Raw genomic sequence first — 14173 nt, forward strand, 5'->3', positions numbered from 1 at the left:
CTAAGAGTCCAGATAGTAGCAGAGGCTTTGGCACGAATGGAGATTGATGTGGCAGGTGGCGCCAACTGTTGCGGATGATACCAGGTTTGGCAGATGACACCAGACGTGGTGTATGACAGCAGGCGTTGCAGATAACACCAGACGTGGTGTATGACAGTAGGCATGGCAGATGGCACAACACGACTCCAACATTAGATAAGGCACAGGAACAAACATGGCAAGGGATACAGGCATCAGGTAGCAGGGCACAGGAACACTGGGAGCAGGATACAGCTAAGGGAACATTTGCAGAACTAACATGGGTAGACAACAATGCTCAGGCACGGCATAAAAGGGCGGAGCCCTTTTTATAGTCCAGAGTAATCTGGGTATTGGATCAGCAATTTTTAGTAAGCCCAGCCCTTTAAAACCGGGGACGAGCGCGCAGACAGTGAAGGGTAGGACAGCCGCACGAACTGGCGTCTCCTAGGAGGGAGACACTGGCAAGCAATCAGGAGTCTGCGGTCGCGGACCTCCGATGGAGGTGAAGGGCGGTGGTCCGCGGCCGCAGCTGCAACAGTATGGTGGCAGCTAAGGGGGGGGCATTATACTGTATGAGGCAGCTATGGGGGTATTATAATGTATAGGGGCATCTATAGGGGCCTTATACTATATGGGGAAGCTGTGGGGGCATTATACTGTATGGGGCAGCTATGGGGGCATTATGCTAAATGGGGATAGCTTTGAGGACATTATGCTCTATGGAGCAGCTGTGGGGCATTATAATGTATGGCGAAACTATGGGGACTTATACAGTATGGGAGAATCTGTGGGGGCATTAAACTGTATGGGGGCATCTGTGTGGGCATTATACTGTATGGGGACATTTGTGTGGGCATTATACTGTATGGGGACAGCTATGGGGGCATTATACTGAATGGGGACATTATACTGTATAGGGCATCTGTGTGGGAATTATACTGTATGGGGGCAGCTATGGCGGCATTATACTGTATGGGGGCAACTATTGGGGCATTATGATGTATGGGAAAATTGTGTGGGCATTATACTGTATGGAGGCACTTGTGTAGGCATTATACTGTATGGGTGCATCTATGAGGGCATTATACTGTGTGGGGGCAGCTATAGGAGCTTTATAATGTGTGGGGGGGTTCTATGGGGGGATTATACTGTGGGGAGGCACTATGGGAGCATGATACTGTGTGGGCTGAACTGGGTGTGTATCGGTGGAGTTAGAGGCATGGCTTAAAAGGGAAAAAATTAAAAGGTTGTCCCTCTTTGTAATGCTTGAAAGTTGGGAGGTATGGTATTCATAGCTATGCTAATTACTCTTGTGATATAGATACATATTGCAAAAAAAAACAACAAAAAAACGAAAAAATATGCTTTGTTCGAATGATGCACACGTTGAATATCTGAAATAGCACGCACTATCTTTTATATGAGTTGCCATTGTTAGCATCTATTTGTTGTGTCTGAATTGGGTGGCTGACCATGCATGGTTAATGCAGCACAGTCCTGTCAATAAACTTCATGTCATCAGATATTCCTCGCGCAATCTCCTCTCCCTCTGTGCAGTGTAAAGGGCTATATATGATTGCAGGGAGGACTAGGGGTGTACACAATGGGGGATATGGGGCTAAAGCCACCCCCTTATGCCCTCATTCCCCCTGGCCAAGGCCCTCCTTCTTAGGCTGTTTTATCTACTGTCTTTATGTAATGTTGTCTGTCATTTGCTGGTGAAATCTGAATATTACAAGGGAGATGTTCACTTTTCCCTAGAAGATAGCTTTACAAACTGGGCAGTCGGGTCAGAGACAATGTGGCAGGGAAAGCTCCAGTCTCTCCACATCAGTGCTGGCTGGAGCAGTCCTGACTTGCTGTGCCCACCCTTCTATGTGAGAGAAATCCAGCAGAAAAAGTGTGTCTTTGTGTCACAGTGCATATTTGTGTATTTATGTGCCACTGTGTGTTTTGTGTCTGTATATATAAATGTGTATATACACGTCTGTGTGTCTCAGTGTATGTATGTATTACAATGTATTTGTGTGTCACTGTGTATATGGTATATGTATGTGTCACAGTGTGTATACAATATGTGTGTTCAGTGTGTCACAGTGTATATCTGTATGTGTGAATTATATATCTGTCATAGTCTGTAAATATGTGTGAATGTATGTGTATATATGTATGTATGCATATGTGTCACAGTTTGTGTGTTTGTGTCAATATATGTATGTATGTGTATATATGTGCGTGTATGTCACGTGTGTGGGTTGGAATGTATGTATACATGTGTGCACCTTTTTGTGCATGTATGCATTAGATATGCAAGTATGGTCATGACCCCCCCCCCCCCCTTTACAAAATCCTGTCTATGCCCCTGGAGGAGACAAAGTAATTATTTACTGCAACGTCATGTTTTAATATTGCGATGTGGAGATGAACACTTTCGCTAGTGAAGAACTATGTAAAGTGTAGTCTATAGCTAGATAAGAGTGGTCATGTGTTTCAGCGCTCTTACCCACCCGCACTGCACTACTACTGTATTTATGAAACTGCATTATGGGGATGAGGAAAGATTGATAAAAAACAGTAATTTTTGGACAGCCTGCAGATGCCACTAAGAGGAGCTTACTATATACTATTTTAATATTGAGCTCCATGTATTAACAGTATGCAGTAAACTCCTGAGCTCCCTCTAGTGGTGGCTAAAGACAGACAGAATGTTATGTCTATGCAGGGAATTTGAAGATCTGTATTAGAAAAACTGATATAAAGATATGTTAAAGAATAAGGCCCCCATACACACGTCCGTATTTTTCATCCACCCGTAAATACTGTCTGAAAACACGGATCCGTAGTAATTTATAGTCGTCCGTAAATCATCCGCATATACGGAACGGTGTCCGTAAATATGGTCCATGGTGCATCCCTAATGCATCCATATTTACGGATCCAAAATAAAACAGGAAGTAATGTTGGCTAATCTCCTGGCGTCGCATAACAACGCTTCCGTAACTACGGACAGCTACAGATGCACATCCGTAGCCGTCTGTAATTACGGAAGCACCCATAGACTTTTATGGGGAGTCCGTGCTATAATTAAGGATATAATAATTCTACGGCACGGACAACCATCCGTAAAAATACGGAAAGGTGTCCGTAACCCATAGAAATGAATGGTCCGTAATTACGGATAAAAAATATGGTCATGTGCATGGGGCCTTATTCAGTACAGCATTTTGGACCTATTTAGATTGCAAAAAAAAAGATTATTCAAGGATGGAATTTCACTTTATAGTGGCTCCAAACCAAACACCTGAGATGATTGCAAGTTTTTTTTTATTTTGGTTTCATTCGTTCCTAAGTAGCACTTAAAGTTAACATATCTGGCCAAGTTTGAAAAATTATCCAAACATAAATCTGGTTGAAATAAAGCTGTCTGTACATGACAGATTCACTGACAGATCCAATTCAGTTCTATGGAACTCAGACAAATGAAAAAGTGTTTGTTTGTTTTTTTGGTCAATGGCATAATAGACCGAAAAAAAATAAATGATTAAGGCTGTGTTCACATCTGCGTCAGGGCTCCGTTCCTCCGAGCCTTGACTGACACAAACGGAAACCAGAGGTTTCCATTTCCATCACCTTTGTTTTCAATGGTGACGGATCCGGTGCAAATGGTTTCTGTTTGTCTCCGTTTTGCAGGTGTTCCGTCGTTTTGTCGGAATCAATAGCGTAGTCGACTACGGTATTCATTCCGTCAAATCAACGGAACCCTTGCACAATGGAGACAAACGGAAACGTCGGAACGGAGCCCTGACGCAGATATAAACGCAGCCTAAACATTCGTTTCAAAGCAAAGGAAAGAAATACTACAAAAAAGACAACAACATGGCATTTGCATGCATGCAAAAATATTGGGGGACCTGGGTGCTGGGTGCTCTATAGTGCAAATCAGAACTAGGGTTAATGATCAATATACTGCTTGTATGCAACCTCCCTCCCTTCCTTCCTATTTAGTGAATAAGATTTAAGGAGCCCGTGTAACACTCTACCTTTGTAATATGATCTCGATTAATCTCTGGAATTGTGTCTGTTGGGTGAACTATGTGGGAGATTTATAAAAACTGGTGCAAAGGAAAATTGGAATCAGGTCGCTGCTTTCATTTTTCAAAAGGATTCTGAAAAATGATAGGTGGAATCTGATTGGTTGCCATGGACATCTGCTCCACTTTCCTTTGCGCCAGTTTTTATACATCTCCCCCTATGTCTTTATATATGCTTTATCCAATAATGTGCGATACATCTATAGAGGAATGTGTTAAAGGGGGTTTCCCAAAAACAACATTTATCACCTAACCACAGGATAGCTGATAAATGTCTGATCGCTGGGCAATCAGACAGCGCTATTGATTCCGTCAAAACAATGGAACCCTTACACAATGGTGACAAACGGAAACCATTTTTACCGGATCTGTCACCATTGAAATCAGTGGTGATGCAAACGGTAAATCTACAGTTTCCGTTTGTTTTAGTTTGCATTCCGTTCATGGGTTGCCCTAACGGAAAGGTCCGACAGATCCCATGAACGGAGTCCCGACAACTGTATGCCAATTATATATTATGGATCAAGTTATATCTTGTGTATATTTCCTCGCTTAGGTATAACATTTGCTGACCACGGCAGCAGCAGCTGCAGGACAAGCCAAAAGGCTGAGAACAATGAAAGTCAAGAGGGGGACCCTGTGGTGGATGAATTTTCAGTTGACAGGTAGCAGAGTTACATGATGGGGAATTTTTATTCCTGTCGTGTAACTCTGCTATCTGTTAATGGAAAAATCATCCGCCAGAGGGAAAAATGTTTCCCCATGGAGAAGGCCAATGAATGTGTAAACTAGTAATTTAGACATGAGAGGGAAAAATAATTCCCCATTTTGTAAAACTACTACCTGTCAACGTAAAAATCATCCTCCAGCGGGAAAATGTTTCCCCATGGCGGATTAATACAAAGAAACACCTGGGAACATGATGGGGATCCATTTTTCCTTGTGGTGGATGACTTCTCAGTTGACAGGTAGCAGAGTTAAGTGAAGGGGAATTATTTTTCATTGATGTCAAATTTCTATTACAGCGCAGGGAGGAAGACAGAAGACTGCTATTATTGTGAGTATAAGTTTTTTATTTTTCATATCACTAACTTTATTTTTATTTTTTTTGCAGGTTCCACTGGACGATTTGGACTACATCGTAGATTCGTTGGACTACTTCGATGATCTACGTTTTTTTTCTTCAATAAAATGTTTAAAGGGAGTTGTGTGGGGGAGTTCTTATTTCAATGAAAAAATATTTTCTTATGTGTCTGTGTATTTTTTAATACTTTATTAGCGCCTTAGTAATGGCAGTTGTCTGATTGACAGCGTCCGTTACTAAGGCGGGGTTTACTGTTAACCAGTAAAAAGGCTAGCACTAACCCCCCATTATTACCCCAGCACCTACCGCCACCGGGGGTGCCGGGAAGAACCGGCTACGATCCAGTACCCGACCATCTGCAGTGATGGCCGTGAACTAGGGCAGCCGGAGGCTGGTATTATGAGGCTGGGAAGGGCCGAAAACCGTGGGCCTTTCCACCCTGCTAATGCTAGTCTGCTGCTGCTATGTTGTATCTGGCTGGTTATGAAAAATGGGTCCCTCTTTTTCTTGCTCACTGTGAATTGTTTACACAGATGTAGAGGCGATTCACAGTATTGCAGCCTTTTCTCCTATTGAAGTGAATGGGAGAAGAAGACTGCAATACCTGTGACCCGTCGCTACATCTGTGTAGACGATTCACATTGAGCAACAAAAAACAAAGGGGAGGCAGCGCTTGTACGAGCGCTGCACCCCCTTCAAAACAGCTGATCGACAGGGATCCCAGGGGCCGGACCCCGACCCATCAGCTATTAATGGCCTATCCTGAGGATAGCCAATACATTTTTAGGGGCAGGACAATCCCTTTTAACTGCATATGGAGCATCCACTTAGGCCCTTTTATATTTAAAAAGACAGTTCCTGGAGACACTAGCGTTTATAAAATCATAAAATAATGTCATTTATTTTATGATTTTAGAAACACTAGTGTTCCCAGGCACTAAATTATTTTTACTCTTTACTCACCACTGTCCTCCTGTGTCTGTTTTCTTTCTCTCTGCTCTGCTTGGTGCCGTGCTGCCTCAATGCTCTGCTCCCTCGCTCCCGACAGAACTCTGTTACACCGAGTGTCATAGTAACGTGGTCTCTTTGGGCGCAGGCAGTTTACAGGACAAGGATAAAGTCGTTGGGGGCGTGGCTGGTGACAGGGAGTGTCCGGGGCACCATGGCGCACAGCGTGACTTTTTTCAGACCGCCTGGGACGACGGGACAGCGGTGAGAAACCGGGACTGTCTCGCCTGATCCAGGAAGCAGGGGAGATAAGGATCATGTGATGCAATGAAACTGCACTAACCATGCGGGAGTCAAGACTCCTAGGTAACAAACACACACCACACCAGCACACATTGTGTAGCTGCTGCCGAGGGGTCATGCCTCCTGCGGGTTTATTACAGACTTAGTGTGGCCCATGATCTGATGTCAGGATACTTTCTGAGTGCTTTTGCCTGAACCAGTGCACTTCTGACACTCACCACACCAGGCCAGCAGCTACTGGTCTTTACCCCTAATGCACACGACCGTAGCCATGTGCAAGGCCGTGATTTTCGGGTCGGCCGGTAGCGCAGTGAAACCACGGTCATGTGCATGGCCCCATAGAAATGAATGGGGCCACAATTCTCCCGTGGATTTTCGGGGGAATTGCGGCCGCAAAAGCACATTCGTGTGCATGGGGCCTCTGAGGTCATTATGTGTGTGTGTGTCTATATGTAAATATATATGTATACCGTATATCCGTATATACTTATATATTGTGTATATATATATATATATGTATATATATACATATGTATGTATGTGTGTGTGTGTTCGTAGTGAGCGAGTACCCATTTGTGCATGCATATGTGACCGTGCATAAGTGTTATGAGCACATGTATGGAAATGAGCATGAGGGTAGTGACCATGCGTGTCAGAGCTGACTTTAGAATTCTGCGGTTATATCATGTCATAGGCCATGTTCACACGGTATGGAAATCCACCACAGCTTTTTTTGTAGAAAATCCACTGTAGAAATCCGCAGGTGACAATGGAGCTAGTCTGTGGCTTATTCTGTTAGACGTTCTGAACGTGTGTGCATGACCTTATACTACAGTGACATCCAGTGTTGCATTAACTATTCTGCTGTTACGTCATATAGTTTATACATCATACGTATAAACTATCTTGTTCCCTTTCCATCCAGAGGTGCATTCATGGTTCTAGTGTCAATTAATGTCTTACACCCCCAGTCCCATCCAGATCTCCAGTCATAATTCTCTGTAACTAGAGGTCAACATAATCAAGTCAATGGAGTGAGTGAAACACAGGCTGATGATGTCACTCACCAGCATCTGCCTGCCAACCCCATTCTGGAATGGTGATCTAGATAAGGAGGTATGGGGGAACAGAGTAATGGTATTAAAAGGGTTGTCGAACTTCTGACAACTGATGACCGGATAGGTCATCTGTATGTCATCGGTGTTGGTCCGACACCCGGACCCCGCACTGTTAAGCCGCTCCGGTGGCCTGCGGGCACAGGATGTTGTGGCACATAATGCTATGGACGAAGCTCGCAACTCCATAAATAGCATAGCGGCCGTGCTGCAGAACTGCAGGTCCTATTCACAGTTCTGCAGCTCGGACGCTATTCCGTGGCCAGATCTAACTGCTTCCGGCTTGTATATCCGGTGCAAGGAGGCACTGAACCCTGCTGATCTGTGAGGGGCCCGGGTGTCGGACCCACGCAGATCATGTACTGATGACCTATCCGTCTCCGTCTCTCTCTCTCTCTTTCTCTTTCTCTCTTTTTCTCTCTCTCTCTTTCCCCATAAACCGTATGTATGAACTCTCGGAAGGTAGTGATTCTCCTTGTGGAGATCCAGCTGATAGGCAGTATTTGGAGCAATGCTCCCTGGGAAAAAAGTATACAGAAGAAGGAAGAAAACTGCCTTTCTAGTACCACCTATAGGTAGCTATCCTGTAAGTCAATGTCTGACCTTTTATAGAGCCTAATTCGGAATAGCTGTCTGTAGCGTAGGGGGTGCTGATAAGGTTAGAGAAAGCTATACTTATGAATGAATTTCAAAACTGGTGATGTATTATATCTATTTTTCTCCTGGTTGCTCTGAAATTTCATAATAATAACTGATGTGAGCGCATGTTGTGTGGAGTAATCACTATTTTCACATGTGGAGTCAACAAGCAAATTAACAGTTTTGTCAGACCGCATAATATGCATCCAAGAAACAGAGCTGTAATTTTGCATCCCATGCCTCATTTCCATCCCACCAGCCTTCCATATAAGAGTTGGTAATGATATACTACACAGGATTTGTCTTCACAGGAGAACAAGCTGCCTAGTACTTTTGCAATAATCAGGATCTTCTCACTTAATATCACTTTTCCATGACGGTCGGTAATCAGTCACTTACTGCTCAGTGCTTTGACCAACTTGCATTAGCCAACTACATTAGAGTAACCCTGAGGCGCAACAGACTTCAACTCCATTAACATTACAACATCAGTCATTGACCTATAGGGTGATATGTTATTAGACCACTTTGTGAGCATGACCTTACTTCTTAATATTTAATATCAAGAAAAAGATTTAGCAGGAGTGGAAGGTACTCTGTAATTTAATAATACAGAATATATTTTACTGTGCCGTAGAGTAGAATTATACAATAGATATAGATCAGACCTTTTGTCCTTTTAATTAGTATAATAAATACTGTATTAACAATATTTGTCCTAATTTATAACAAAAAAATTGTAAGGTAATAAGCCTTATATTGTGAATATTTATTAGGCACTTTGCTATGTTCTATTTAGTTGTAGTTACATTAATTCATTATTTGATTTTTTTTTCTCTGTCTTGTTATAATCTGTGCAAGATTTGAATGGGTTTAGTAATAATGAATTCAAAGATCATATGCCATTAAATAAATAAAAAAAACATGTGTGCCTAAGATAAAATCTTGTTTGGGGCTGTCCAAAAGTTGTACAAATTAGTCTCGTTCCTTTTCTTATGCCCGCCCACCGTCGAAAACTGGCCCGCCTTGAATGCCGAAATCTCAACTGAGGTAGTGCGCATGCGCCCATCATTTATGGTCCAACACCCTTCCCTGCTTCGTCCGGGCCTCAAATCTTGTTACAGTGCATGCGCCGATATCATGATGTCCCTTTGTGCTCACGTAGCAGAACGGGACATCGATGTGCAAGCGTGGGATTTTGTGTGTGCTGTGGGAGGCAAAGAGCTGTCAATCAAAAGTAAGGAGGCGGGGTTAACTTGCAAAGGCTTGAGGAATGAAGATATGACTCTTTAATGCTCATTAGCATATGGTGCGGGAACACTAAAAAACTGAGTACTAAAGGTACAGAACCCACTTAGACGATAATTATAGGTTACATAAAAATGATTTTTCACTCACTTCCACCAGGTATTGCTGATTTAATGGGTGAAATGCTGGTGACAGGTTCCCTTTAAATCCCCACAGCTCTAGCGCTGATGCTCTGGTGGTATCCGCCGGTCCTTGTTTACATTCCTGCATCTATAAATTGACATTCATCCACGTGACCACTTCAGCCCATCACTGGCCTCAGCGGTCTTATGTTGAGGCCAGTGATTGGCTGCAGCGGTCACATGTATGAAAGGCACATCACCGTTGCAGGAAAAATAAACATATATTAGCGGGTACCGCTCAAAGCATTCCTAGCACCATGGGGGCTTGACTAGTTGTTATAGTGTTCGCAAAAGAGAATATAAATAATGCTGCATGGCTCAAGTCAGTATCTGAGCCAACACAAATATAGTGCAGAGTGATGCGACAAGAGTTGCTAGTTAAGGACAGGGTGGAAATTTTTGCACCCTATTCATGGACTATGGTGATGTGAAAAAGAGTTTTCAAAGCACGCTTAAAACTGTTAGTAGCAAGTCTTATTGTAATGTCGGGGTAGAGAAACAGACAAATGAGCCCTAATCTACCCGCCACTCAGTCCCTGCCTACTTGCAATGACCCGCCATAGGCAACGGGGTACAACTGGGCGACGGTCCCTACACTCAATAGGTGCACATCAGACAAACAGACAAGGGTACAAAGAAGCCAGGGAAATGGGGAAGTTGCCCACGGGAACACCGTGATCAACAAGCCAGGTGAACGAGCCGAGTCAAACCAGGAGATGAGCGAGGTACAAAAACGCAGAGCAGAAGAGTGGTCAAAAAAGCCAAGGTCAATTACAAGCAGAGGATCAGTAGTTCAAGAAGCTGCAGCAGGGCCAGGAAACCAAGAGACAAGAATCACAAGCAAAGGAGGAACAGGAAAGGCAGGTATAAATAGACAGAGGGCGGGAGCTAGCTCCGTCTGGCCAGGCTGTGATAGGCTCTCCCACTCCTAAGCCTGCCATCCTGAGTGGTGGAAGATGGAGTCAGTCTCACAGACATAGAAGCAGGTGCAGACTGATTACCTATGGGCGTCGACACAGAAGTTGTGTCTGGCAGATTCTTTACACTTATGGTACGAGGCAGTGAGTTCCAAAGAATTAGTGCAGCACGGGAGAAGTCCTGAACACCGGAGTGAGATGATGTATTAAGGAAGAATGAGAGTCATAGGTGCATGAGTGGGTTGGTAAACAGAGATGGGAGAATAGATGTATAACGGTGCAGCATTGTGGAGAGCTTTGTAGACTAGGAGGAGAGTTTTGAATTTATTTCTACAAGAAACAGGTCACCAGTGTAATGAGCAATAGGGAGCAGAGGCGCTAGTATAATCACTAGACTGAGAAATCCCCATGGCTGCTGCATTTATGGGGGATTCAAGCCGAGCCAGTTTGTTTAGTGGAATGTCAATTAGTGGTGAATTACAGTAATCAATGCAGGAAATTACTAGGGCTGGATTAGTGCTTGTGGTGTAAGTGATGAGGTAGGGATGGATTTATTAACATGAATGCCCTAAATTCAGGAAGATTAAAGTCAATATATTTCACTATTTTTGAAAAGTCACATTTTTTTTTAAATGCAAGTTAAAGGGTTTTAAAATAATGCAGAAGCAGAAACATTCAGCTATAACATAGAAGTGAGAGTATTCATCTATTCTCGTATCTCCCATAGAATTCCATAAAGTGGTATGTAGTATGGGGTCCCCCATATTAGTAATCAGTGGGGTCCCGACAACGTAACGTTACCACCTATCCTGTGCATAGATGATAATAAATGTTGTTAGCATGAAAACCCCATTTAATTCACCAAGTTACCAAGTTAAATCTCCTTCTGGGTCCTGGAATATTCTTGTTCGATTTTCTTTGCCTCATGTAACACCTGGATTGCAAAAAACACATATTCCTATGATTACACATTTTATAATTTCAGCAGCTGATAAACATACCCTTGTATTAATTGGGTTAATGCTTGTGTGCCTACTATTAAATCAATTTAATTGAGTTGGTGAAGAAACTAATGAATGTGGAGGTAATTGGGATAAAATTGGTAATTTCTTTTTGAAGACATGGATTTTTATGGGTATATTTTACGATAATAAGCAAATGAATGACTTTTACACTTATTTAAATACCATCCATTAAGTGGACTAGTACTTAAGGATGTTTAAATGTGGATTCCCAAGGCATGAGAAAGGAGGTTCAGCGAAAGAGGGATAAGATAATTTTCATGTGTTGTAAAAAAATATAAATATTTATGTCTTTTATGAATTAGCTTTTTCTTTTTATATGACATTTGTAATTTGAGAAAGTGCTAAAAGAAAAACAAAAAAAAAACCAAAAGTATATAAACTATATCTATCTAAAAGTCTAGATAAACACACGGGGGAGTCTTACAGTTCAAGCAGCATAGGGAATAAAGTAAAGTGCAAACAAGTAGATTGGAATTTTTTAAAAATAAAAATAGAATAAAATATCAAAATGACAATCATAGGGGTACTTTAAGCCTACGTACATCAATGCCTTATGGTATGCTGGAACGTCAATCCTTGTCAATACCAAGTAGAAATTAGCAAGTGACAGTAATGCATTTTGCTATTGATCTCTAGAGCACCAAATTCTGTAGTTATATCGTAGTGGTGATGTAGTTTGAACTTCAAAAGCATTAGAGGATAGAATGTATATCAAAGAAATAGCTCTACCAAAGGCTGAAAACTCTTTTAACAGCGGATATGTTAGAATCAGTAAGTGACATAAAGTAGGGTTCTCATTCCTCAGGTCTAGACATGCCTGCAAAACTCTTCTGACCCCTCTTGCTTTGGGTGATGTTCGTGATATAACCTTAAATATTCTTGGGTATGTATGATAAGGTTTAGTTATGGTAAAGAGCCATGTCCAATGTGTTTTGTCAGTGAAAGACTAAAGTACTGTGGAACTCAAATAGAGTTCATGTATAAGAGGGCTATATAATAATAAAAAACATAATAGAAAAAAATTTCAAAAGAATAGTTTCAAATATTTATATTATTTATTATTATCATTATTATTATTATTATTATAGTATAACAATCATGCATACTTATTTTTAGCTATTTTATTTGAACAATGTGAATTTATTGTCAATACCATCTTAAATATTTCTGAAAACAGAATGTTTTACTTCAGAGACACCTACCATTACACATCTCCGAATATTTCCTACAAGGTTTAATAACTTCTTATTGCATAAAAACCCCCATTAAAAATAGATTATGTAATCCAGGTTAGGAACAAATATAATTTATATGTATGCTAATATGCTATATTGGTTGCATACTAGCAATTCATATACACTATTAGATTTGGAGTTGATCCCTTTACTGATACAGGAAATTTTATCGAGAATATTTTGGATGTCAAGTATGCGTGGTGGACAGATTTTCCTAAATTGGTCAACGGGGCTTTTTATTTATAAAACTATAATGTCAGCAAAAAGGATACTGGTCTTGAAATCTTTATTTACAGTTTCTCACAGTATCTCATGTATAGGAGGATTTATATGATCTCTTGCGCAAAATAGATATCATCAAAATACACTAGTAGTTGAACTTGTTTTCCTTTCCAATTTTCAAAACTTTCCGGCAAACAAAATACTATTTATGGGTAATGGGTAAGATATCCCGAACATATATACAAGATATTTAAAAAAAATTGCTTCTTTTTTAATGTCTGGGAAAATGTTGCAAATTTGACATCTCTTTTTTGTATTCAAAAATTAAAAAAATATATAAACATATGTCACTCAATGACCAACAGCATTTAAAATGTGTTTATTGTAAGTGTCCTAACAAAGTAAAAAACACAGCTTTTTGGCTGTATTCACACATGCAGTTTGTGATGCCTTTTTTGTTATTTATTTAAAAAAAAAATATGAAACAGATTTATATGTACTATTTTTACTTCCATTGTATCTCTTCTCACTTTTTCTTATATAAGCCTGATAAGTTTGTAGTATGATAATGAATATAGATAAGCAATCTGCCTGATCTTGCCTATTCGCCAATCTCACATGCTTGAGGTTCCCTTTGGGCACACTGAATTGAGCAATAAGAAATAGATCTCCCATTGTATACTCTGGGCTTGCAGATTGGGTAGATCTTCTGATCAGTAAAATGGTTTTATATGACCTGATACTAGCTAGAAAACCAACTATAGAGCACGTCGATCGGTGCTAGTTAGCTCCATTCACATGAAGCAACGATCATCAATGTATAGGGACAAACGATTGTCACTATGATTGTTCGTCCCCATGTATTTGCATTATGTCGGCAGCAAATCTCCCAGTTTACACAGTGAGATATGCATTCCAACAGCGACCATTTTTTTCCCTTTAGAAGATCCGATCAGCCGATAAACGAGCGTTTGATCCTTCATCGGCTGATTGTAGCCCTATTCACACAGGGCAATGATTGGGAACAATAGGGAACAAGCGTTCGTATGAATGCTCATTTGCCTGATCATTGGCCTGTGTAAAAGGGCCTTTAGATCTATACTTTAATTTTTAGTAATGACTTGTACTTTTATTATTTGTTAT

This window comes from Rhinoderma darwinii, chromosome 4 (assembly GCF_050947455.1).
Source record: "Rhinoderma darwinii isolate aRhiDar2 chromosome 4, aRhiDar2.hap1, whole genome shotgun sequence".
Lineage (NCBI taxonomy): Eukaryota > Metazoa > Chordata > Amphibia > Anura > Rhinodermatidae > Rhinoderma > Rhinoderma darwinii.